This window comes from Desmodus rotundus, chromosome 5, assembly GCF_022682495.2.
Source record: "Desmodus rotundus isolate HL8 chromosome 5, HLdesRot8A.1, whole genome shotgun sequence".
NCBI lineage: Eukaryota > Metazoa > Chordata > Mammalia > Chiroptera > Phyllostomidae > Desmodus > Desmodus rotundus.
Window position 1 is genome coordinate 47,896,099 of NC_071391.1, and position 26,087 is coordinate 47,922,185.

At 45.4% G+C, this 26,087-nt stretch overlaps 1 long non-coding RNA gene across 1 annotated transcript in view; it reads left to right on the top strand.

Annotated features, from left to right (window-relative positions):
• Window positions 1-24,257, top strand: part of LOC123477895 (uncharacterized) — a 28,701-nt gene extending 4,444 nt beyond the window's left edge. Inside the window, exons 2-4 of the long non-coding RNA XR_008427030.2 lie at window positions 15,417-15,519; window positions 18,624-18,796; window positions 19,493-24,257. This is a non-coding gene — a long non-coding RNA (uncharacterized lncRNA). The remainder of the gene's footprint in view (window positions 1-15,416; window positions 15,520-18,623; window positions 18,797-19,492) is intronic.
• The last annotated feature ends 1,830 nt before the right edge of the window (window positions 24,258-26,087 follow it).

The window sequence follows — 26,087 nt, forward strand, 5'->3', positions numbered from 1 at the left end:
GTGGTCTAAGTTGTCAAGTTTACGTGAATAGAGTTGTTTGTAGTATCCTTATTATCCTTCTGATGTTTCCATGGTCTGTAGTGATGTCCTTTTTGTCACTTCTGATGCTGGTAATTTGTGTGTGTGTGTCTACCAGTCTTGCTAGAGGTTTGTCAATTTTACTAATTTTCAATTAGTAAAACAAGAGGAATCACTGTTCCTCTTGTTTTTATGTTTCAGTTTCATTAGTTTCTGCTCTCTATTATTTCCTTCCTTCTGCTTGCTTTGAGTTTATTTATTTATTTTTCCCCCCTGTGTTTTCTAGGTGGGAGCTTAGATAATTGATTTGGGATATTTCCTTTTCTAGTGTACGTATTTAGTGCTGTAAAAATTCCCCTCTCAGTATGACTTTATCTGGAGCCCACAAAGTTTGATATGGCCCGTGTTTATTTAATTCAATGTATTTTTATTTCTCTCCAGATTTCCTCTTTGACCTATGGGTTATTTTTAAGTATGTTGTATTTTTGTTATCTTTCTGTTACTGATTTCTAGTTTGATTCCGTTGTGGACAGAAAACACACTCTATATGATTCCGATTCTTTTAAATTTATTTTTTTAATGGCTCGATATACGTTCCATCTTGGTAGATGTTCTGTGGACACTTAAAAAGCATGTGTCTTCTGCCGTTGTGTGGGGCAGTGTTCTGTACGTGTGGATTAGGGTATGTTGGTCAGTGGCGTTGGTGCCTTCTATATGCTTGCTGATTTTCTGTCTAGTTGTTCTACCAGTTGCTCAGACAGGGGTGTTGAAGTCTCCGACCATAATTGTGTGTTTAGCTGTTTCTCGTGCCAGTCCTGTCAGTTGTTGCTTCACAGATTTTGCAGCCCTGTTGTTTGGTGCATATCCATTAGTTCCCAACAGGACTGTCCTCAGTTCAGATGCCGCCTGAACTTTGCGGGTCCCCTGGCCACCTGAACTTCTGATCAACTGGCTATAAATTCTGGGGTTCCCACAGCCCCTTGCGTTCAGTAATTTGCTAGGACAACACACAGAACTCAGGAACGTGCTATATTTACAATTGTAGTTTTGTTATAAGGGATGCAAATCATGACCAGTTAAGTGAAGAGACACACGGTCCTCAGTGCGGAGTTGCCTTGACCTCTCCCCATGGAGTCTGGTGCAGCACCCCCTGGCGCATCAGTGTGTTCACCCACCGGAACTTTGGTGTCCACAGAGTTTTTATTGGGGTTTTATCACATAGGCATGACTGATTGAATCACTGGCCATGTGATTGAACTCAGTCTCCAGTCCTTCTCCTCTCCCTGGAGATCAGGCTGGCTCAAAGTCCCAGCCCTCTGATTGTGGGGTTGGTCTTTCCAGTGACAAGGCCACATCCTGAGTCCTCTCATCTCTTAACAGAAACTCATGTTTATGGTCTAAATAGCACATGATAACAAAGACACTCCTATTACTTGGGAAATTTCAAGGGTTTAGATGAAACCCTCCCAGGAATCAGGGACGAAGTCTAGTCAAATTCTTTATTACATAAGAGATATGCATTATTATTGCCCTGTTTTGCAAGTAAGTAGATACCCTCAGAGGCTGCTCAAAGTCACATAGCTCGTAGCTAGCAGAACAAGACTTGGGCCTAGATATGTCTGATCATGATCTCAGTACTCTTGTCCGCTCTGTATAGTCTGAAAGTACTTGTTCACTGTTTACAGGATGAATAAATGACTAGGGAAACATCAGAGATGATTCTGAAATTTCCAGCTTGGGGGATAAAGAATGATCAAGGCCTTTCTAAGAATTTCTTTGTTTTGGATACATGTATTTCGTAGATCCTGTCCAATATTAAGTGTTTCTGTACCCTATTTCTCTGCTAAAAATATTGGAGAGGATTTTTAAAATTTTACTTTGAACTCATTCGGCTGTGTCTACTTAAGTTATGGCAATATTTGACTCTTGGCAATCACAGTCTGTACATGTAATATTTGCAAAGTGAAGACAATCAAACTTGCATGTTATTTTAAATTACAATCAAGTAGTTATGAACACCAGCTCCACCTCTTAAGGTCTGCATCACAGCCAGGGGCAGGGCCACCACATTGCACAGTGGCAGGGAGCACCGTTCACCTAGACTGGCATTTAAACGTGCCCCCTGGAGTTGTCCAGTGTGATGGCCATACCCAGTGAGTTAGGGCAAAGATGAAGAAGAGTCCGTATTTCCTGCACGACCAGGACTAGCAGGTGTCGCTTGTACTCACGTCCCTTTTCCAGAACTTAGTCACATGACCACATCTAGCTTCAAGAGAGGTTGGGAAGTGTCTTTTGTATAGTGTAGTCTCTGCCCCATTAAGACTCAGGCGACCCATTAATAAAGGGAGAAGAGGATGTATGGTAGTCACTGTCACTATTACATTAAATAACTAATAAAATTGGCATAAATTTACATTGGTAGACGTTTGGTTAGAATTTTGTTTATTTAGATCCTATAGCTTCCTTTTTGTGGTTTGGATCCTGCAAGAAAAAGATTGGGAGGATGGTAATCTTAAAAAATTTCTTAGGCCCTTTGTGATATGTTCTGTGGACACTTAAAAAGCTCTTGTCACAAGCTCAAAGTAGGGCCTGTGGTACCTAATGGATACAAGACCTGTGAGGATGATGAGGCCACTAACTGAGAGGGAACCCCAGGGGTGTGTAATCTCTCTTGGCACCCCCTCCTAGATAAGAAGGGAGCTGCTGAAAGACCAGATGCAGTATGAAAGTTGGGAGTTTAGACATTCAAATATAAATATGAGCTAGTCCTTATGTGGTTGGGGAATAGCCTGGGGGTTAAGGGAGGAGGAGGCGGGAATAGGGGGAGAAGACAGGGAATAACAGCTAGAATGAGTCTCAGGGCCAAGACATTGGGAAGGGGGACAGAGTTACATGGACGGACATGTAGGTTTCAGAGCATAGCACAAAAGCCCTTGTGAGTTGTCGGTGAGCGTGCTGTTGTTTGAAAATAAACGCGGCAGTTAGATGGGTCCAGGCCCTGAGGGAAAACAGAGGTTGGATTTCATAAAGCCCTATCCCAGGTCGCCTACAGTCTATAAATATGTATGAGGTTGAGAATTTAATTCAAATGACTTGGTTCCTGTGGATGAGGAACTCAGTGCTCTGGCCTGAGAATGGTCCTGATGTGAATTGGAAGGAACCCTAGGCTGGGAGACTGGGATCAGGGTTCAAGTTCTGTGTCTGTCACTATGTATTTGAGAATGCGAGCTCCTTTGGGATAGGTAACAGATATCCCAAAATGTGTGATTTCTGGATCCCCATTTAGTCTAGTGCCTGGCACACAGTAAGTTCTTAGTAAACATTTGCAGAACCAATGACTGATTTGTTAAATAAATAACTAGCTGTGTGTCCTTGACCTGGGACCTTTTCCTGTGAGTCTCGACCATAAAAGGAAACACTGAGTCAAGGTGACCCTAAATTTTCAGGACATGAGGACTGATATTTGGGTAACATCACCCTAAAAATTGTGTACCCCATAGCGTGCTGAATCCAACCTAAACTCAACCCACAAGGCTCAGTTCAAAGACTGCCTCCTTTGTAATGCCTCCCTGATCCCTGACCTCAACAAATTGTACCTCTGCTAATATGGTCTGCTGGGCTATTGTGAATTGGGTTTGTTGCCCTCCCATCCCCCACCTGACCTGTGACCTGTGACCTGAGAATACAGAGTAAAGCTAACACTTATGTTGTATCTACGATGTTTTAAGCACCTTAAAAGCTTTCAAATCATCAATGTGTTTAGTATATTAACAGCCCATGAAGTAGTTAGTGTGTTTTTCTCATTTCACAGGTGAAGAAACTGAAGCACAGAGTGAGTAACTTGCTTCCCATTAGGCAGCAAGTAAACGGCAGGGACAGAGTTCAAATATGGGTAATCAGGCTCCAGAATCTTTGCCCTTAACCAGGACCCTGTCCTATACCCCTTTAAATACCCCATAGCACACAGCTCATAGTTTTGCAGATGGTAGTACGCAGTAAAAATGTTTACTGAATAAACAAAAGCAATAAGATGGGAAGCTGGTATTAAAAGGGCATGTGGTTCTTCTGAGTAGCTATTGGCCTATTGAGCCCCATCCTTTCCCCAGTATGTGGGGTTAGGGTATTGTTCCACCCATCTATCCATCCAGCCACCCCCCCACCCATTCACCCCTTTATCCAGCCAGCTAGCCAGCCAGCCAGCCAGCCACCCACCCATCCATCCATTCATTCATCCACTTATCCATCCACCCATCCACCCATCCACCCATCCATCCACCCACCCACCCATCCATCCATCCACCCATCCATCCATCCTTCCACCCATCCATCCATCCATCCATCCATCCACCCATCCATCCATCCTTCCACCCATCCACCCACCCATCCACCCATCCATCCATCCACCCATCCACCCATCCACCCACCCACCCACCCACCCATCCATCCATTCATTCATCCACTTATCCATCCACCCATCCACCCATCCACCCACCCACCCATCCATCCATTCATTCATCCACTTATCCATCCACCCATCCACCCATCCACCCATCCATCCATCCATCCATCCATCCACCCACCCACCCATCCATCCATCCACCCACCCATCCATCCTTCCACCCATCCACCCATCCATCCATCCATCCACCCATCCACCCATCCACCCATCCATCCAATGAGCAGTTACTGTACCCCACCCCACAGTGTGTGCAGAATCGGCACAGACATGTCTACAGACAATGGCAGTATAATATGGCTTGAGCTACAAAATAGCGACAGAGCCACTAACTCTGCACAGGTGTACAATGATTCAACAAAATTCATTCAACTTTGGACTGTACTGTCAATCAAAATTATCTGAAAACCTTGATTATAACAATATAATTAGTGATTTTGCTTCAATGAAGGCAAGAAAAAATTTATGAAATAATCATTTATGAATCTTGTATTTCTTTTTACTTACAAAGGTTGGGCAAAAGTAGGTTTACAGTTCATATGAAAAATAATAAAATAATAAATAATAATATAAGAATAAACTCTGTGTTTTACTTGCTCACAACTATAAAGCTACTTTTACCCCACCCTGTATAACATTGTTCATCAACAGAATGCCATTAAATTCAGTAATCTTTGATATTTTGCCTACTTTCAATCATAAAAAATCCATAGCTTTTGAGCAAAAGAAGCCAGACACAGAAGAGTGCATATTACATAATTCCACTTATATGAAGTCCTGAAACAGGAAAACTAACTTACAGTAACGGAAATTACTGTAAGGTGCTTGTCTGGGGCAGGAGACAAGGGAAATGGGCTGCAAACAGGCCTAAGGAAACTTCCGGGGGTCATGGAAGTATTCCATATTTGTGATTGATTGGCGTGTGATACACGTGCATAGATTTGTCAAAGGTCCTCAAACTATGCACTCAAAATGTGTGTATTTTATTGTATGTAAAATATACCTCAATAAACTTAAGACTTTATCTTTTAGTAAATAACTGATTCAATTCAATGTGTAACTTATAAGTAAGTATTTAGACGTACGATATGTGAGCCCCATTGTAGTTTTCCCTGGGCTCCAGGGGTGATGACTCGGTTTCCGAAGGGCACCCGGGCAGATGGTGGCGCCCTCCCTGAGGTGGGAAAGCGCAGGATGGGTAGGTTGGGTGGGACCCAGGCTCATACACAGCCGGCACATTTCAGGACTGAGTTACTGGCTGTGTCCATGGTGAAAACCACTGCTACTCCGAGTCCCCTTGCCCCTCCCCCCACCAGCTGCCTGGACTTTCCCCTGGGACCCTCAGATCCTCCCACTCTCCACCAACTGAAGGGCTAATACCTGGCATAGTGATGGATGCTGATCCCAAACCCTGGGGACCTGTTTGTGCCTGTGCCCTAAATATTTTTAATACCATTGCTGGTGTGATTGGGCAAGAAGGCACGTAAGTCAGGGTTCGTTTTGGGAAATGCAAAGTTAGAGACTATAAGGCATCCCAGTGGAAATGTCAGCATCCTATTTTATAGATCTGGGTAGAAGTTGAGAGGAGAGGTCTGGGCAGGAGACGGAGATGCGACTGTTGCTCCCCATTGCCTACGGAATCAAGGCTAGACTCCCTTCGGTGGGCTGTGCGGGCCTTCCCCATCCAGCCCCCAACCTGCCTTTTTAGTTCTGTCTCCTGCCACCTCCCCGCTAGGATCCCCGCCAGGATCCCCACCATCTTGCTGCTTCCTGATCTCCGTGTTGTAGACCATGCTGTTCCCTCTGCCTAGAATGCCCTACCGTGTCTTCTCCATTGGTCACCATCCTCCTCCTCCTTCAGGGCTCAGCTCACAAGTCCCCCCCTTCCTGAGGCCTCCTGCCTCCCAGGGCCCTACACATGGAGGAGAGCACCCTGCCATGTGCCTCTGCTCAGACCCCCGCCTCCCACATTGGGCCTCAGCTCCTCCGGATCAGGATGAGGTCAGGTAGCTCCCTGGGCCCAGCAGGTGCCCTGGTATGGAGCAGTTTTCCAGTGAATCTTGAAGGGATGGGTGGTGATGCAGAGTCCTGACTGCATTTACCGCAGCCCCATCCTCACCCACAGCCTCTGCATGTGGAGTGACACATTTGGACCAACTAAACTTGGTCTTGAAGGAAACGGCTCTTTACAGGCAAAGACCACTCCTTCGAAATCGCTTCTCACTGTCTCACAGCCCGAGAAAGAGCACACAAATGAAAAGAGGAAGTGAACCTGGTCAGACGGAATTGACTCTCAGCCTGGCCCGAGCTGACTGATGTTTATAAGAGTGTTCAGTGGTTACAGGCGCTGGGAGTAGGGGTACTGGGGAGATGTTAATGGGCACAGAGGTTCGGTTTGGGACAGACGATAAAAAGTTTTTGAGATGGATAGAGGTGATGGTTGCGCAACAATTTACGTGTACTTAATGCCACTGAGCCGCACTTAAAAATGGGTTAAATGGAAAATTTTATGTTATACATATATGTTACCACAATAAAAAATAAGCAAATAGATACCCTGAGGGAAAGAAGCCAGACCCCCCACCCCCCACGCAAAAAGCCTGGTCCCAGGTCCACAGTGGATGATCCCTGTGTCTGCATTTCCTTGGTTCTTCCTTCTGGATTTCTCTTTACCTGGTTACAGGGCCTCAGCCAAGAGGCAGGATGAGAGAGAACAGGACGGGTGTCGAAAGAGGAAGTGATTAAATGTTGGATCTGGTGATTGTGGGGTCAAAGCCAGGACAGCCCCCTGAGAAGGCCAGGCATGAGGAGGTGGGCTGCCTCCCTGCCTGGAAGGAAGAAGGATGTCCGGGGATCGGAGACGACACCAGTGTTTTTGGCCATGGGAAAGAAGTGAGACATCTAAATTAAGGAGGAAAGGCCGGAGGGAGTTGCAGGATGTCCATTTTGGCTTATGTTGCAAAAAATAAATGCTTCTGGAAGTAAATACATACATAAATAAATAAGTACAGATTTTTTTGAAAGCCCTTAAATCCACTTTCTTGGTCCACTTTACCAAGGATGTGGGGAGCATAATAAGCTGAGAAGGGAAACAGAGATTTGAATAGATTCTGGCTGCTGTGGAGAAATTACAAACGAGGTCTGACGCTGTCTTTGTTTTCTTTTTCATTATGAAAAATACCTTGCCTGACATGGGCACCCTGCCACCATTGGGAGAGCCGTGAGAATCCAGCTTGTTCCCAAAACACTGCCATGGGGAGGTGAGGTCACAAGGGAACTTGCTTTCCCCCAAGGCAGCCCTGACCAAAAATAAATAAATGGGTAGGTGATAAATAAGTAATGTCCTGGAAGCAACCCTGAAATCGGAATCGGAGCACATGGCCTCTGGTCTGGTGCTTTCACGTGCTGGTGGGGTGCCCTGGGGCAAGTCCTTCCTCTGCATGTCAGCTGCAGTCTCTCACAGGGCTCTTCTATCGCTAGTATTCTGTAAGTCTAGGATATACTTTTTTAAAGCTCTAGTATAGAACAACAGTAGGAATTCAGAGAGAGGAAAGAAAATGCCAAGCTGGATGGTGTAGCTGAATATCCCAGAGCTAGAAGAGAGGTCACTCAGCTCATTCATTCATTCATTCATTCACCCATTCAATATTCCTCTCTGAGCAAATACCCTGTGCATGGCCCTGTGTAGGAAAGTGAGGACCAGAAATGGATTAGACTCAGTCCCTACCTACCTGGAGCTCATAGTCCAACAGAGGGGATAATCTGGGGGTGAGGCAAGAGGGTAAATGAATGATCATACTACCAGGGGCTATGGGACTGGGGGCTGGGTATGTAGGGTCTGGGGTGGGTGCAGAGTGGGTGAGGCCTGCTCAGCTTGTGGAGGCTAGCAAAAACTTCAAGAGGAAGAAATCACTCAGTGGACAAGCAGAAGGCACCAGGCTGAAGACAGAAGAACAGCATACACACAGATGTGTGACCCAGTGATTCTAATCCAACGGGACAGAGTTCAAATGGGGTCTGTCGAAATGAAGATTTTCCAGAACTGTGGCCGGAGAAACACGGCGGCTGCCTGCTGCACGCAGAGCTATGGGCACTCCAGACGCGAAAGGACTGTGCCACTGTCAAGTTCAAACGCCATCTTTGTCACCTTAAACTGAGGTTCTGTTTGAATGTATAGGTTTAGTAGTTTTGCTTATTTTCTGTTTGTCTTGGTTTAGAGTTGTAGACCTGTAAGCACGGTAATATATATACTGAGTATTTTGCATATAAATATGTAAGTTGTATTAGAGTTAAAATAATTTAAGTCCACTTTGGGGTGAGTCTGGGGGAATTTTAGGCAGGGGCCCTTCTATTACGTGAGTTTGAGAAACGTTCTGTGAGTCCCTTGGAACCGTGCTCACTGTTAAAGATTTCTTCTTTGAGTCTAAGGGGGTCTGTCCTGCTTCCACCCGAGATTAGACTGACCTCCAGAAAGACGAACGTGACCTGTTATTAAGTAGTTCAGAAGACGGCGCTCAGGGCTGTAGGAGGAGACTGCGTCTTCAGGGTTAGGCTCGCCTGACGTTTACCATTCTCTGTGCCTTCGGCTGCAGCCGTGCCACAGAGATCGACACCATAGCGGCAGGTGCTATGCAGTTTGGGTAAAGTCCTTCGTTTCTCCGAGCTCCAAGTCTGTAAAGCATTCATGCTAATGAAACTTTACACAGCGGTCTGCTGTGAGGGTTAATTGGGCCAGTGCCTGGAATACAATAATAATAGTTGTAGTCACCATGCACGCTAAACACATTTCCTGTTTTATCTCACCTAGCCTTCCCAACAAGTCTGCGTGGAGGTAGTTTCTCTCACTTGTACAGCACAAGAAACAAGCTCAGAGAGGAGAATGGAATTTACTCAAATGGCTAAACTGGGATTCAAGCCTAACTCTCAGCCATGCAAGTGGCCTGTGCTCCTGACCGTTACCCCAATACTCACACCCCGACAGCTCCACCTATGGAAATCCTGCCTGCCGTTTAACAATTACGCTCTCCTCCTGTGTGCTCGGCCACCTTTGCTTGGCCTCATGGATTGCAGGAATTTAATCTAGTTTTGTATCACAGAGGTCAGTTTAATCGGCACACGCCCACTGGGGTGGGGAATGGGCACAGATTATCTGGGGCCTGGGAACAATCAAATGTCCTCTGGCTTGAGCCCCCCACCCAGTGAAATCACCTCCATCTCAAGCAGAAAACCCCACCACTCCTTTTCCTTGGCCGGGCTCCCAGGGGTTCGCAGAGGTGTTTGTCGTAGCACTGAATGGAATTGAATGGAGTCGGGAGACGTGGGCGCCAGCCTCTGCCCTGCCACTACAGCGTCTGACTCAGACAAGTCACTGGACTGTCTGGTCCTCGCACTCTGTGAGATGGGGTGCAGGTGTGAGTGGGATGGTGCGTGGCGAAGCCCTACCTATCTTTAACCTCTATGCTTCTAAAGTTGTAGCCAGGGTGTAGGCAGGAGATCTGTAGCCAGATTAAGCTTCTCGGAGCAGGGCAGTTCCTGAGATTACATTTACTGTAGTGGATCTTCGTGAGTTGTGGCCACGAGGGGGAAATGGACGTTGAAGACAAAACTTTCCATAGTCACACTGGCCTTCCAGACACTGCTGCATTCATCAGCAGAGACGAGAGCTTATTCGTGTAGCCAAAACCATCGTCAGCCTTTTGGGGTGTGAAAGGTGAGCCTTTCTTCCTCACTCCTTGAGTGGGGTATGATCTGGATGGGGTGGGCAAAACAAAGAAAGGTACACGTTGTACTGTATAAGAGAATAATGAGAGTTTAGGCAGTGTTCATGGACAGCTTGAGAGACCAGAAGGTAAGAAGCTTAAGAACAGAGAGGGGAGAGTTAACGTGAACTTTAAAGGTGGCGGGGGGGGGGGGGGGGGGGGGGCAGATGTAGCCAGTGGAGAAATCCTTCTGACGGGATGGCTAATAAATGTCTTTTTTTTCATGCTATGCCCATACGGGATACTTCTTTTTAAACTTTAAAAATTTTTAATGTATTTTTCCATTATTATTTATGTCCCTATTCCCTCTTCCCACATCCCCACCCCCGCTGCAATCACCACACTGTTGTTTATGTCCATGGATTCTTTCTTTTTTTCCTTTTTAGCTCAATCTCTTCACCCCCTGACCTCCCCATAGTAAATATTTTTAGACATAACATTTGACATTCCATTTCTTTCTTGGCGGTGATGTAAATCACTCTCCATCACCTGTAACTCTCCAGTAATAGCCCTGTGCTAGCACCACTTTGGGAAGAAGGAGGGTGGAGGCGGGGGGCGGGGTAGGAGTAGGTGGGCGTGGCGTCCGTGAGGAGCAGAGTGGAGCAGAAACAGCTCACAGCAGGGCCCAGGCAGCGTCAGAGCCGGGACCCAGCAGAGCTGCTGCCACAGTCCAGCGCCACCCGGACTGACTGGAAGAGGTATTAGAGGGCTCAGAATTGGTTCATTTACTTTTTATTCTTCAACACTTTATTCAGGTACAATTGACATACAATAAACTGCACATACTTAAAAATGCACAGTTTGGTAAGTTTTGACCTGTGAATACACCTGTGAAACCACCATTAGTCATGATAATGAACATTTCTATTAGCCCCAGAAGTTCCCTTATGCCTTTTGGAATCCCTTCCTCTGACTCCTTCATGTGTTCCCAAGCAACCACCAATCTCCTTTCTGTCACTATAGATTAGTTTGCATTTTCAAGAATTGTGTGTAGATGGATTCATATAGTAGGTATGCTTTTGTGCAGCTTCTTTCACTCCACATAATTATTCTGAGATCCATCCATGTTGTAGCATGCGCCCATAAAAGATTCAGTCCTTTGCCTTACTGGCTCACGTTCCATTGCATGGATGTATCAGTTCGTTTATCCACTTACCTATGGACGGACACTTGCGGTCTTTCTAGTTCAGGACTATTACAGATGCAGCTGTTATGAATATTTGTGTATGAGTTTTTGTATGGGCGTTTGCTTTCCTTTCTCTTAGGGAAATGTGTAGTAGTGAAGTGGTTGGATCATATAGTAGGAGTATGTCAAATTTTTAAGAAACTGCCTAGAATGCACCCTGGGTGGTGTGGCTCAGTAGACTGAGCACTGTCCTGTGATCCAAAAGGTCACCAGTTCGATTCCCGGTCAGGGCACATGCCTGGGTTGTGGCTGGGTCCCCAGTTGGGGGCATGTGAGAGGCAACCAATGTTTCTCTCACACATTGATCTTTCTATCCCTCTCTCCTTCCCTTTCCCTGTCTCTAAAAATTAACAAATAAAATCTTTTTTAAAAAAAGAAAGAAAAGAAACTGCCTAGAATGTTTTCCAAACTGGCCGCACCACTTTCTATTGCTAACAGCAGAGCGAGAGAGTTGCAGTTGCTCCTCACCGTCACCAGCCGTGGTGCGGTCAGCCTTCTTCTTTTACCCGTTCGGACAGGTGTGTCCTTGTCTCTCACTATGGGCTTCACTCGTACTTCCCTAATGACTGCTGATGTTGAACATCTTGTTTGCCATCTGAACTAATATGGTAAATAAATACAATATCATATAGCATTTAACTTTTTGAACATATGGAGTACATTTATGACAATTATTTTAATGTCCTTACCCGTGATTTCTAACATCTATGTCAGTTCTGGGTCAATTTCAATGGGTTAATTATTATTCTCATTATGAGTCATATTTTCCTGTCTCTTTGCATATCTCCTAATCTTTGATTAGATGTCAGACATTGTGATTTCTACCTTGTTGAGTGCCGGATATTTTTGTATTTCTATAAATACTCTAGCTTTGTCCTGGGGTACAGTTAAGTTACTCAGAAACTGATCCTCTTGGGTCTTGCTGTAATGGACAGCTCCCACCAGGACCACAGGGTAGGCAGGAAAGGGAGGCAACCAAGTGAAACAACACAGGTGTGATGAGCGCTGTGGCAAAGGGAACATCAGGGGATTGTGGGAGTGAGTGTAAAGGAGGCACCTAATCCAGTTGGGACAGTCAAAGCGTGACTTCCTTCAACAGGGGCGATTACTGGACTGAGTCTTTAAAGACATGGAAGGTTAAGCAATGTGAAAAGGCTGGCAGCTGATGATCTTGGAGCTTAACGTGCAAAGTAGTGAGACAGCCTGGGAAGGTACAAACTAAGAAAATAAAACTAATGTGGCCACATACGTGTGCTCCAGCGTTGAAATACTCCATGATGCAGGCAGTAGTGAGCTGGCTGTCAGAGCTGATTGAGTGCATGTCAGTAGTTTGAAATTGGCCATTGAAGGGGTATTTACACCATTGAAATCAGCTAACCTGCAAATGAGGGCTTTTTTTTTTTTCTTAAAGATTGGTTAAATTCTAACCAGCGCTGCTGGCCCCAGCATATAAAGACCTGAAGATAACTATTATATCTTCTTCTGATGTTCTCATATAGGCTGAAGCCTTTCTAATTTAACAGTTTCTCTTACATGTTCTGTATCTGACCTGGAATTATTTTCCCTCAAAGTGTCATGTGTTCATTCATTTCACAAACCTGCCTACAGGCGACGTGCTTGTGCTGAGTGCTCCAGGTGTGGCGCCATCAGAGGGCCATGGTACCCGCTGTGAATTGCTCCCAGGAATCCACGGCCAATGCCCTTTTTCCTGTCTGGACTTCACACTCATTTTCCTAGGAACCAAAGTAGGCAGATTGCTATCAGGAAAGAAATAATCCCTTAGCTTGTGGGATTGTTTTTTAAAACAAATCCACTTATGTGGATGGAGTCACAGCTGGCCCCAGGGCACCTCCTGTCCGGCTCCCGCACATCACAATGGGGTTGGCAGACTTTCCCGGAGCACTGTACCAAGGCCGTGCGTGACCGTTGCCCTAGTCAGAAGTTTCTTTCCCTGCACTGGAGTGTTCAGACTCCCCTCGCCATCAACGAGTATAGTACCTAAATTAGAAAGTCGTAAGGGTGGAAGAAACTGTTCGACGCCTCCATTCTGTGTGTTGTTTTCACTTTCTTGATGGCGTGCTCTGAAGCACAGAGTTTTTTATTTGGATGCTGGTCAGTTTATGTTTTCTTTTGTTGTTTTAGCTTTACATGTGATATCTAAGAAATAGAAATATTGCTCAATACTATTGCTTTTAAAATCAGTTATAATTATAAGGGGTAACATTTGTCTTTATCAGGCTCTTTGGTTTTTTTCCCCGATGGATTTGAGTTACCATCAGGGTGAGCACTTTTAGGCTGAAGAACTTACTTGAGAATTTCTTGTAAGGTGGGTCTGCTAGCTGAAAATTCTCTCAGCTTTTATTTCTCTGGGAATGTTTTTTTTTCACCTTCATTTATGAAAGGTAGTTTCGCTAAAGACAAGTACTTGGCCGACAGTTTTTCACTTTCTAGCACTTTGAATATGTCACCCTGCTGATTTCTGGCTTCCGGTTTTTCTTCTGAGGAGACAACTGGTAATCTTCCCAGGGTCTCTGTCTTTGTCTTTCAGCATTTTTATCTGTGCCAAACCCGAGGGTGGATCTCTTTCTAGATATCCTTCTTTGGATTCACGGAGCTACTTGGAGGTGTTGATGAATGTTTTTCTTCAAATGTGAGGTGTTTTCAGCCATTATTTCTTCAGAAGTTTGTTGCCCTTTCCTCTGCTCCTGGTACTCCCATTACACGTGTGTTGATGTACGTAATAGTGTCCCACATGTCCCTGCAGCTCTGCTCATTTTCCTTCTTCTTCTCTCTCTCTGTTCTTCAGATGGCACAATCCCTATCAATCTGTCTCCGAGTTGACTCCTTCTATCAGATCAAATCTGCTGTTGAGCCACTCTCACGAATTTTTAATTTGTTACTATACTTTTCAACTTCAGAATTTCCATTTGGTTATTTTTTTATAATTTCTGTCTCTCTGTTAACATTTTCAATTTGATGAGACGTCATCACTCTTCCTTTACTTCTTGAAGCGTATTTCATTTGAGTTCTTATTTATTTATTTATTTATTTATTTTTAAAATTTTTATTGTTATTCAATTACAGTTGTATTCATTTGAGTTCTTTGAACTTTGAATGCTGAGCATTGAATCCGTGAAACCTAATAGTTGCTTTGAAGTCTGTTATATCCGACGGGTAGATCTTCTCAGAGGCAGTTTTGTTTGCTGCTTTTAAAAAACAGGGTATAGACTACACTTTACTGTTTCTTTGCATGTGCACTAATTCGATGTTGGAAACTGGATGCTTTAGGTAGCATATGGTAGCCACTTTGGGTTATGATTCCCTTCTCTCCTCTACGAGGCTTGTTTTCTTTCTGTTGTTTGCTGGTTCATTTGTTTAATAATTTGGCTGGTCTATTTTAGTGAAGTCAATTTTCCCCATAGTGTGAAGCCTCTTATATCACCCCTTGGAGGATGTAGCCTTAGGCAGGCATGTTACCCTGGGATAACTGGTTTAGCGGGCTCTCTTTGTTTCTTTCCCCCATCTCTCTGTTAAGCCATCTGCCTCTCTTGGTATCACACCCAGATGTCAGGCTCCCTAACTGCTGGCTGATTGTTCTATTGTTTACAACAACGCCCTGGGGCATAAATTGCTCTGGAGCCTAATTTCACAGCACAGATATATTGCCCCCACTCTGTCTCACTTCGAGGAGGACTTCTTGCCCTGATTACTAGAAGTGCTGCCAGTAAACAACTTCTAATTGCCAGTTCCTTCAGGATTTGCTTCTACTATATGGAGAACAACTTTACCCAAAGCCTTGCCCTTCCTGGAGTAGCCCGTGTCAGCTGACTGAATGAGGCAAAGGTGTAAAGGCTTGGTCCTTTGGGCCCACCATGGGACACCTCTGATAGGGTATAAATGTTCCAGAGGTCTCCCTGGGTCAGCTGAAGCTTCGGAGGACCTGCCCAGCATTTGGGCTTTTCTCTCTGCCCAGTTTTTCCTTATTTTCCTTCCACAGATGTGGATCCCTGATAAATATTCCACAGGCCACATTCCTGCAGATATCGGTGTGTGCGTTTGGAGAACCCAACCTGTAGAAATTGGCTCCAGAAAAGCAGATGGTAAGATGGGATTTTAAACCTGTAACAGTTACTTCCAGGCTGGCAATAAGGACCTCATCACTGGTGATAAGTGGAGCAGAAGCAACACGTGGCACAAGGTGGCATAAGTATTCCTCTCTTCTGTCCAGTGACCCTGATTTCTCCCATGTGAGCAGTGCCAGTGCTAAGTGCCGCAGTTCAACAGAGAGGGTTGAATGCTCAGTTTGTAGGTGTGGTTAAGTCTCAGTGGGTTTGCATTAGTTTCCTATTGCTGCTGTAACAAATGACCACAAACTTGGTGATTAGAATAACAGAAATTTATTCTCTCGTAGTTCTGGAGGCCAAAAGCCCAAAATCAGTTTCATGGCCAAAATCAAGTTGTTGGGGCTGGGTCACACGTCCCTCTGGAAGATCTATGGAAGAATCTGTTCTTTGTTCTTCTAGCTTCTGATGGCTGCCAGTGACACAGAGAGATCTGATCAGACCACTAGGGGCCCGGGGAGAACAGAGGAGGTTGCCCTAGGCAATGGTGAACAGTCTAGGACGGGACTGGCTAAGAAGCTGAACACCCCTGGAGTACATGGAATTATGGGCCAGAAGATTTAAAATAAAAGGAGGGCAGAGACCGGTTCTCTGACTCTCTTCCTCAGGGATGCCTGGATGGTTGGGCTGCAGCTGCCTGCGTTTCCCAAAGGACGGTGTTTTGGATGGAAGGGAACTCCAGGTGCAGCCTAGGATCAGGCTGGCCTGGCAGAGGGTGGCAGGGTTGTTCTTCTTCAGGTGTCCTAGAGGGTGCTGGCTCTGAGGCAGAAGCCTGCCATTCTTTTGTATCTTATGTTGTTCTAGTTTGTAGACTAATTTTATAGAAATAAGATAATTAAAAATTAACAGACGGGAATGATAGGGGGAACTAAGGAGTTAAAGAGTTTAGCCTTAATTGATAGGCTTAAGTGACTAATGTGTGTAGAAAGCTGTTATTCCAAACTTGTGGAGCTTTTGAATAAAGATTCCTTCCCTTTATCACCAGACTTTGCGTCTGGAATTTTGTCCAGAGAGTGGCAGCGGGTGGCAGGATCCCACTTGCCGTTCTGTTCTGTAACACCAGCATTAACTGCTGGTACCACATCACTCCGATGTGGGCCACATGGTCACATTGCCTCCTCTTCTGTGGGTCCTCACACTCCCTGTGCCTCCTTCTTACAAGGATACCTGTGACTGCACTCAGTGCCTGCTCCGATCATCCAGGATAATCTCCCGGCTTCCTGATCTTTCATTTAAGTACACATGCAGAGACCCTGTTTCCATATAAGGTAACACTCACAGGTTTCAAGGATGGGGACCAGGTATCTCTAGGGGCTATTATTCAGCCCACTACAGGGTCAAATCTGAGTTTTACATCATTCCAACAGGGAAGAGTGGTCTTTGGAAAAAAGGAGGCAGAGACTTTGCATGGTAGCACAATAAAGTTATGTTTTCAATTTTGTTTTAAAATTAATGAGTAAATCACATGTTAATAATATCCCCATTGCCCTGACTGGTGTGGTTCGGTGGGTTGGGCATCATCCTGCACACTGAGAGGTTCTGGTTCGATTCCCAGTCAGGGCAGATGCCTGGGTTGTTGACTGGGTCCCCCAATTGGGGGCGTGCGAGAGGTGACCAATCAATGTTTCTCTCCCTTTCTTTCTCCCTCCCTTCCCCTCTCTCTAAGAATAGACAAAAATCTTTAAAAAAAATAATCTCCCCTTTTTTCCACCTAATACTGTTGTCACTTTCTTACCACCAAACTCTGCCTCACCCCGGTTGGCCAGTGTTGTGTAACCCAGTCACTGTGTTCTGTAACTTTTCACATCTTTTTTTTTTTTTTTTGCTGATACAAATATATAAGCATAAAAAAGGAGTTTCTTTTTTTTTTCTTAACAAAAATAGGAACATGCAATACACATTATTATGCAGCTTGCTTTTTCACTTAATATTTCATACTTATTCCTCCTGGTTGGCACATATGGACTTAACCCATTTTAAAAATGTCCAGATCAGATGCCATAATATAATGTAAATGCACAAAAATGTATTCCATCATTTCTCTATGTTGGACATTCAGGTTATTTACAGTTTTTTGCCACTATTACACTCACGGTTCCCATAAATATCATAAATATTCCTGTAAATAAATACCTCTATGTTTAATTTTATTTATATTTATTTATATATTTTTAGAGAGAGGGGAAGGGAGGGAGAAGGAAAGAGAGAAACATCGGTGGGGTTGCCTCTCACGCTCCCCCAACTGGGGGGACCCAGCCTGCAACCCAGGCATGTGCCCTGACTGGGAATCGAACCAGTGACCCAACTGCTCACAGGCCAGCGTTCAATCCACTGAGCCACACCAGTCAGGGCCCCATAAATATTTTTAGCTACTGATTCTTTTACTCCAATATTATAGAGTCCTAAAAGAGAAATTACTGGATAAAAGGGTACCTATATTTTAACTTTTAATAGATTTTCCCAGACTATTGTAAAACATTATATCTCCACCAGCAATGTGTAATGATATCCATTTCCTTACTTGTTAAGAAGGGCTGGATATTCCCAAATATTAATTTTTTTGTCAGACATATTATTGACAAACTATCTATTTTTTAAAATTTGCATTTTCCTGACAAATAATGAGTTTGAGCATTTTTTCATGTTTACTGTTCATTTGCATTTCCTGTTCTATGAATAACCTATTTATATTATGATCACTTGTCTATTTTCATCTGTAGTTGTTTGTCTTGTATACATTCCACACTGCAACTTACGTGGTTAATAAAAGAATCAGGACTGCAGCCTGATCTGTCACTTCCAGGCCGGGAATTTCTCCACTAGGGCCACTTCCTAGACTATTGTGTGTTGTTGTTGTGCTGTGCACTTGTTTTATTGTATTTGTACCTCCTCTGTTACAAGGGAAGTGTAACTAGTTTGTTGAATAAGCCGGGCTCATGCTGTTGCAGGTAGATACCTTATCTTTCTTGCCAGTTTCTAAAATTCAAGCTGCTGAATAGGACTTTCCTTGCCACTAAATGAAATCTTGGGCAGATTCCCTAAGTTTTTGGTTTGTCTGTCTGTTTGTTTGTTTTGGTCCTCAGTAAATGAAACGTCTCCAGTTCCTTCTAAGTATTAAGAAGAAGATGAAATCCGTGAGAGGCACTCTGGGCTGGAAGAAAGCAAACATCTGCCTTGGGAGCTGCCTGGGGAAGCACATGGCCAGCTCAGGCTGCGTAGCAAAATACCGCCCACGGAGAGGCTCACACAACAGAAGGTATTTCCTCACTGATTGGGAGGCTGGGAGTCTCAGATCCACTTTGGGGTGAGAACTCTCTTCACGGCCGTTTGATGGCTCTGTGTGCTCACAGGGCACACAGTGTGTTCTGGAGTCTCTTCTCTCACGGACACTAATGCTGCTGGAGCAGGTCCCACCTTTATGACCTCACTTAACCTTAATTTTAACTTCCAAAGAACTCATTTCTAAATACCATTCACACTGGGGGTTAGGGCTTCAACATATGAATTTGGGGAGGATGGGACACAAACATTCAGTCTGTAACGGGGTCATGTGGCAAAGTATTGGGAGTGGTCTGTGGGAGCCGAGAGTGGTCCTCAGCCAATAGCCAGCAGGAATACAGGGGCCTCAGTCCTACAACCATAAGGAACCGAATTCTGCCAATGAGCAGTGAGTCTGAAAGAAGACCCTGAGCCCCAGCACGGACCAACCCTTGTTCACGCCAGTGAGACCTGAGCAGAGGACGGGGTCATGCCGTGCCCAGACCTCCCCCACACAGAAACATCATATATTTGTGTTGCTTTAGCTGCTAAGTCTGTGATAATTTGTTAGCCATCAATAGAAAACGAATACACTCTTTAAGAAAAAGAATAAAAATTACAAAAATAAAATGTACAGGCCTGAAGGAGCCTAAGCAAACGAGGTGCCTGAAACATACACTTTGTTTGTTTCAAGGTGCATCCATCTCTACCTCCAAGGAAGAGAGAAGACGAGGAACAACGGGCATCAATTGCAATATGATGCCGCTGTTGGGGAGGGTCAGAAGTCCAGAATCAGCTCTTTTTCTTTGAAAGGTTCTACCAGGTTCTTTGGAGATCCTACCCTGGAGCTTCCGCCGCACTTGCCTTGACAAGGCAACTCCTCCAGGCCAGCTCCTGAGCTTCTAGCGGTCCCTCCTCTTCATTGGGGTCACGGTGCCCTCCTTGTGATTCTTGCAGACCACTTTTAAGAGTATCCCAGGTCACCTTCCTTCTAGGCCCACATCTGTCCCTAGCACACGTCTGTGTTTTCCCAGCGCCAGCAGGGAGCGGCTGGCTCTCCACACAGCCATCTCTCCTTTCGTCCTACAAGCCCCATCAGCCTGTCATTTTGAAGGTCCTCAGGCACATGTCACACTCTGTGTCTGATGATCCCCAAACCTCAGGGCCACATGTCAAGCTTTCTGAAGGTTGTCTAGAAGGCCCCTGTCTCTTGTGCCCGATTGTCACCAGGAGAAGGAACATTGGTGTGGGACTCAGGAACTCTCTGAGCTCTAGTCTGGGTTCTGACGCTCCGTGTGTCCTCGGGAAGCTTTCTTCCCCAATCTGGGCCTTTCTTCCCTGGCTCAGTGAAGTGAAAATACTGGACTAAACTCACTCATTTATTCAGTAAATGTTTACTGAGACCTTATGAAGGGTCAGAAACTGTTCTGGGCACTGGGGATCAGCAGCAGAGAACAAACTAAATGACCCCTGAGAGACCTTCCAACCCTCACATTCTCTGATGCTTCTCCCCTCCTCAGTTCCCATTCACCCCACCCACCCCTTCCATAGACGGTGAGTCCTGACCTCTCACAGGACCACGTTTTGGGCCCTAGCACTTTGCAGAGCCTCCTCTTGCTGGGACCTTTGATGGAACTAGGGGTGAGCTTCCTCTGCAGGCCATAGTGCTGTCTCTCTCTCTTATTGCCCATCAACCTGGTCTGTCTGGCCTGGAAGTACTGTCTTACCAGGAAGTACTGTCTCACCAACGACAACGGAAAGGTTTATTTTTTGAGGTCAGGAAGTCCCCCATGACCCCTCTCCATCCACCTCTGGGACAGGAAGCCCCAGGAGGAAAAAACAAAAGATGAAACGCTGGCTGACTTCCCAGCTTCCAAGTGTTCAGCAATGCCCTGGCCTGGGGGGCTCCTCCTGCCCAGTGGACAGTGACCTCCCGCAGCAGCTCCTTCCTTGTCATTGGGCCCCAGGCCCTTGGTTCCTTTCCAGGGAATCCAGAAGGACTGAGGTGACGTAAAAGAGGTAGAAGAAATGAAGACCGACTCTGGGAAAGGATGCATGCCGTCTCATCCTAAGCTAAGCCTCCGTGTCTGGGAGGGAGAGAGGGAGGCTGAATTTGCAGAGTGGGAAAAATAGGCTGTGGTTAGGGAAGCAAGTGACTCACCTGCTCTGACCTTCATCTGTGCCTCCCCGTGGCCAGGATGATTTCAGGGAGGGGTGGTGAAGGAACAGATTTTCAAGCTTTGGATTTTGCTTCCTGGGTTGTTTGGGTACCTTACCCATAACGCTCCCACCCTGGCAGCTTAGCTCACCTGCCTGGAAGAAAGTTAACATCAAGAGGATATGACCTGTGTACGTGCCCAGGGCCTTATGCTGAAAAGGTCTAATGCTTGGCTTAATGCTCTGCTTTTGCCATCTTGATAATTTGTTAACTAAAAGCCCCCACTTTTGTTTTACACTGGGCCCTGTGAATTTGCATAGCTGGTCCTGATCTAGAGTGTCCCGTGTGTTGGCTTCTAAGCCAGGTACTTGACATGCTTGTCTCGTTCTGGCCTCTAACTGTGCTGAGCTAGGGACTGTTAGCTCCTTGTTACCATTGATGAAAGTCAGGTTTAGGTAAATAACTTGTTGAGGGTCACATACCAAGGGCCAGCATTCAAGTCCAAGTCATATCTCAAGTTAGGGCTCATTCCAGTCCACAGCACTGTCTCACCAAGAGAAATGCTTACACTCCCCACCGTATGGGAGAGCTAAGTGTGAAAAAGCAATTCAGGGCAGAGTGAAGGGCTTTCACGAGAGCTGAAATTCCAAGCATGCCCTGAGTGTACCTTTTCTGAAAACCACGTACCTGTGCACTCACAGTCACACACACGTACTTGTAGATAGATATTCACATCCACGCACACACTCCACCAGCCCAGAGGCTGCCTTCAGAAGCAGTTCAGTTACGTCTGTGTATCATTATAGGGTCCTAGATAGGGCGTTACCACCACAGAGGCCACTAGGGAAGCACCTAATCTGATAACCTGATTCCTTCATTTGACAAATGAGAAAACCAAGGCTCTGAGGGGAAAGACTTGTCTAGGTCATACCTTCGTGAATGGCAGAGCTAGGGGCCAAATACTGGCCTCCGCAACAGTACAACATCAGGGCGGATTGACAGGAGGTAGGATGGGGCGATCACAGGCGTGTCTGACCAAGAAACGAAGCTCAATCCTAAGGCTAACGAGACTTTCTCTCCTGACTACTCTGCCTCTGCACCACAGGCAAAGCTGACCCTCCAGTATCTGAGAAATACTTAGCTTCTGACGCTGTCTGGGCACAGAATCCTCCCACCTCTGTGTAAATATTTATAGTAATGTTATTGTTCATGACCCAAAAACACCTGCTTTAAGGAGTCAAGCAATTTGGATTAGCAAGGCTGAATTGTTCTTTCATTTATAAGCAAAACAAAACACAAAGGCAAAATATAAACAGGATGAGGCAGGAGGGTTTAATTGCCCTATAGAAACAGGAGCATTTCTGTGAAGTAAAAAACGAAACACAGCACCGTGACCTTCCAGGGACAGCCCTGGAGGAGCAGGTGACCAGCCTTTGGGCCTCTCCAGGCAACCCCCAACGCCAGCCCGGGGACCACGCTGGGCCTGAGATGGAGTCGTGCAGCTGAAAGAGCAGGGTTTGATATGCTCCGTTTCATTTGGAAGACACTCCTCCCCATAAGTTTGCTCCAGACAGGTCCAAGTTCAAAATTTGACTCTGTAAAATTACTGAATGTTATTTTGAGCACGTTGCATAATCTCTCTAAAGCTCAGTTTGCTCCTCTGTAAAAAGGGCATGATATTCAAACCTACGCTCACATCTCGGGATTCCCAGGTTGTGGGACTTTGAGTGCTGAACCCAGAAGAGTCCCGGGCAAACCGGGGAAGTTGGTCAGTCACCTCAGGCTACTAGGAAGATAATGGTGGTAAAGCATTTATCATGGTGACTGACACAGCACTTACTCCGAAACTGATGATTGTCCTTTTCTTCTTAATTCAGACATTTAAAGAGCACCTTCCCTTTGCCACTGTTGTGTTAGGCACGTCCTTCCTAGGTTGTCTGATCTTGGCCAGCTCAGCTGACTTACTCCGGGGTCCCTCATGGGCCTACAGTCAGCCATCAGGTCAGGTGGTGGCTGGATGATCTAGCATGGCCTCACCCCGTATTTAGTGATTCGCGGTCACTGGCTGACTGCTGTCTGCGGCACCTTGATTCTCCTCCATGTGGCCTCTCGTCCTCCGGTGGTCCAGCTTAGGCTCATTCACAGCGTGGCCTCAGGAGTCCAAGTGCAGCAAGAGAAGGCAGGACCGCACGCTCAGGCGAGTTTCTTCTAGTCGAAGGCAAACCAGACTCAGTTTGGAAGGACACTTTCCAAAGGTGGAGGCGGAAGGAAGGGGTAGTTCCTGGCCGTTGGTACAAGCTGCTGTAGCTGCGAAACTACAGTCCCCATCTAGCTCCTGGAGCTGATCAAAGGCGAAAAGGATGTGAATCAGCTTTGTAACCTTCTATAAAGCACTGTCCAGATAATAGGTGTTATTAGCACTATTTCCCACTAGAGCCTCACACTCAATGTCAGATTATTGTCTCCACTTTACAGATGTGGAAACTGGAGTCCAGAGGAGTTAGGTAGCTTCCCAAGGACATGCAGCCTGAATTGGAACAGAGACCCATGTGTCCAGTGCTCTTCGACAATTTAATTCTTTGTTACTTTTCCTTTTTTCTCTAATCAGTTTTTAGATCTTGTTCTCCAACATAAACAACAAGTCCTTGAGTACTTCAAGCCTACCTTTTCCTTCTTTTGTGGCCCCTGTAGTGGTTAGCACTATACCAAACACATGGTAGGCACTTACTTCAGACTTATTAAATGACTGAGTCATTCACTCTTTAAGCAAACATTTACTGAGCACCAGTGATGTGATAAGGAACACTATCCCTTTTCTTAAGAACTCATTGCTTAATAAAAGAAACAAACTGATATTGTAATCTCATTTGATAGAGAGGAGCTCAGAGGGTTATGGGAGCAAAGAGAAGAGGTCCTAAGCTGTTCTTGGGGTCAGAGAAGACACCTACCTTTTTAAATGCAAAAGAAACTGGGGAAGGTATTTCTGGTAGAGGGCACAGCACATGCAAAGAATTGTAGCTGAGAAATAACAGCATATGCACAGGCTATCAGCAATCTGTGATGCTGGAGCACAGGTGGAAAGCAATGAGGGGAGAGAAGTAAAACTGAAGAGCGATAAGAAGCTTAAACTGATCTTGAAAACACTGGGATCTACCCAAAAGAAATGAAAACAGATGTTAACACAATCTGTGAAATTTTTAGCACGAGTTTTAGCACCAAAGCAGGCAACAATTCAAATGTCCATCCACTGGTGAATAAATGAACAAAAAGGGTATCTTCATACAAATGTAATATAGCAGGTCTATCAATAACATTGTTTCATTATAAAGTTGGTGAGATGCCATAGGAACTTAACTCTTGTTTGTATCATTTAGCCTATGCTAACATTGGTTTCATTAAAGTCATAGAACCTATCGATGATGTTGAGTGAGGACTTAGTCTACTACTCAGGACTAAAAAGTAATGAAAGAACCTCAGAAACATCATGCTCCATGAAAGAAGCTGTGTCTGTATTAGTTTACTAGGACTGCCTTAGAAATAGTACCACCAGCTGGGTGGCTGAAACCATAGAAATGTATTTTCTCACAGTCCTGGGGGCTCGACGTCTGAGATCAAGGTGTTGGCAGGGCAGATTTCCTCCGTGGCCCCTCCCCTTGGCTTGTGAATGGCCATCTTTACCCTCTGTCTTCCCACGGTCTTCCCTCTGTGTGTACATGTCTCCCAATATGGACACCATATTGACCCAATGACCTAATTTTAACTTAATTACATCTTTAAAGACCCTGTTTCCAAATACTACCGCATACTGAGGAACAGGGGTCAGGACTTCAGCAAGTGATTGGGGGGCATAGTTCAGCCCGCAGCAGAAGCCACACACAAAAAAGTACGTGTTGTATGGTTTTCTTGAAATGACATTTCTAGAAAAGACACAGTATAGAGATCAGCAGTTTCCTGGGACCTGGGGTGGGGACAGGGATTGAGTGTATCAGTGGGGAACGAGGGCACGAGGAAAGTTTTGGGGGGTGATGGAAGGGTTCTAACGCTGGATCGTGATTTTAAGTGGAGGGTAACATCATCAGGTCTGTGATTCAGAAGCATCATTCTGGAACTGGTGTTAAGGATGAACGGGCGCGGGGCAGGGCATGGGTGAGGGCAGTAGATGATAGATTGGAACAGAGAAGATGAACAAGAATTTCCTTTAGAAGCAGATAAATGAGGGTTTTTTTAAAAAAGATTTTATTTATTTACTTTTTGGAGAGAGAGAGAAACATCAATGTGTGAGAGACACATCAATTGGTTGCCTCTCCCAGGCCTCCAACTGGGAAACCTGGCCCACAACCCAGGCATGTGCCCTGACTGGGAATTGAACCTGTGGCTTTTTGGGTTGCAGGTTAGCATTCAATCCACTGAGCCACAGCAGCCAGGACGAGGGTTCTTTTTTTTTTTTTTTCCCCATAAAAACTGATGATAAGGAGCATCTGAAATAGGGAGAGTGATCAGAGGTGTTAATGGAGGCATCTCCTTGTGGGACCAAGAAAGGGAAAATGAAAAGAATTAGTTTGGGGGAAGTCTACCATCTGATTTTGTCTTATACTCTAAAGTCATGGCAGAAAGTGTGCAAAGTTAAGATACTCACATTATCCCACCCCAAATGCATGGAGCGCTTTCCCGCTGAAATACTGTGCGTTACGGAAATGCATCCAGGGGTGTCCGAGGCCTCCCTGCGGGGCCTCCAGCAGCGGTGCTCTTTGCCTCTCCCCAGCCTGTTTAGGACAGGGCTTGGTCCTCACTTTTATCCCTAAAAGGTCACCCCTCTCCCCCCATTTTCATCACTGGGCCTTTAAAGGAAGCCGGATTTCCCCAGTTTAGCTTATCGGTAATGCTTGCCTGATAACCGATTATGAAACAATTTTGGTGGTGGAAAGGTAGACAACACCTTCCACAAACACTAGTCTGTAGATTTTTAAAAAAGGGATTAGAGAGCAGAACAATATTTAATTCAATTTCATTCATCCATTCATTCAGTTCATTCAGCCATTCAGTTCTTCAGTCAACAAATCCGCGCCAAGGGCCCACCCCATGCCGGCTATGGCCACCCTGGGAGCTGGGAATCCCGGGGTGAAAAGACCTT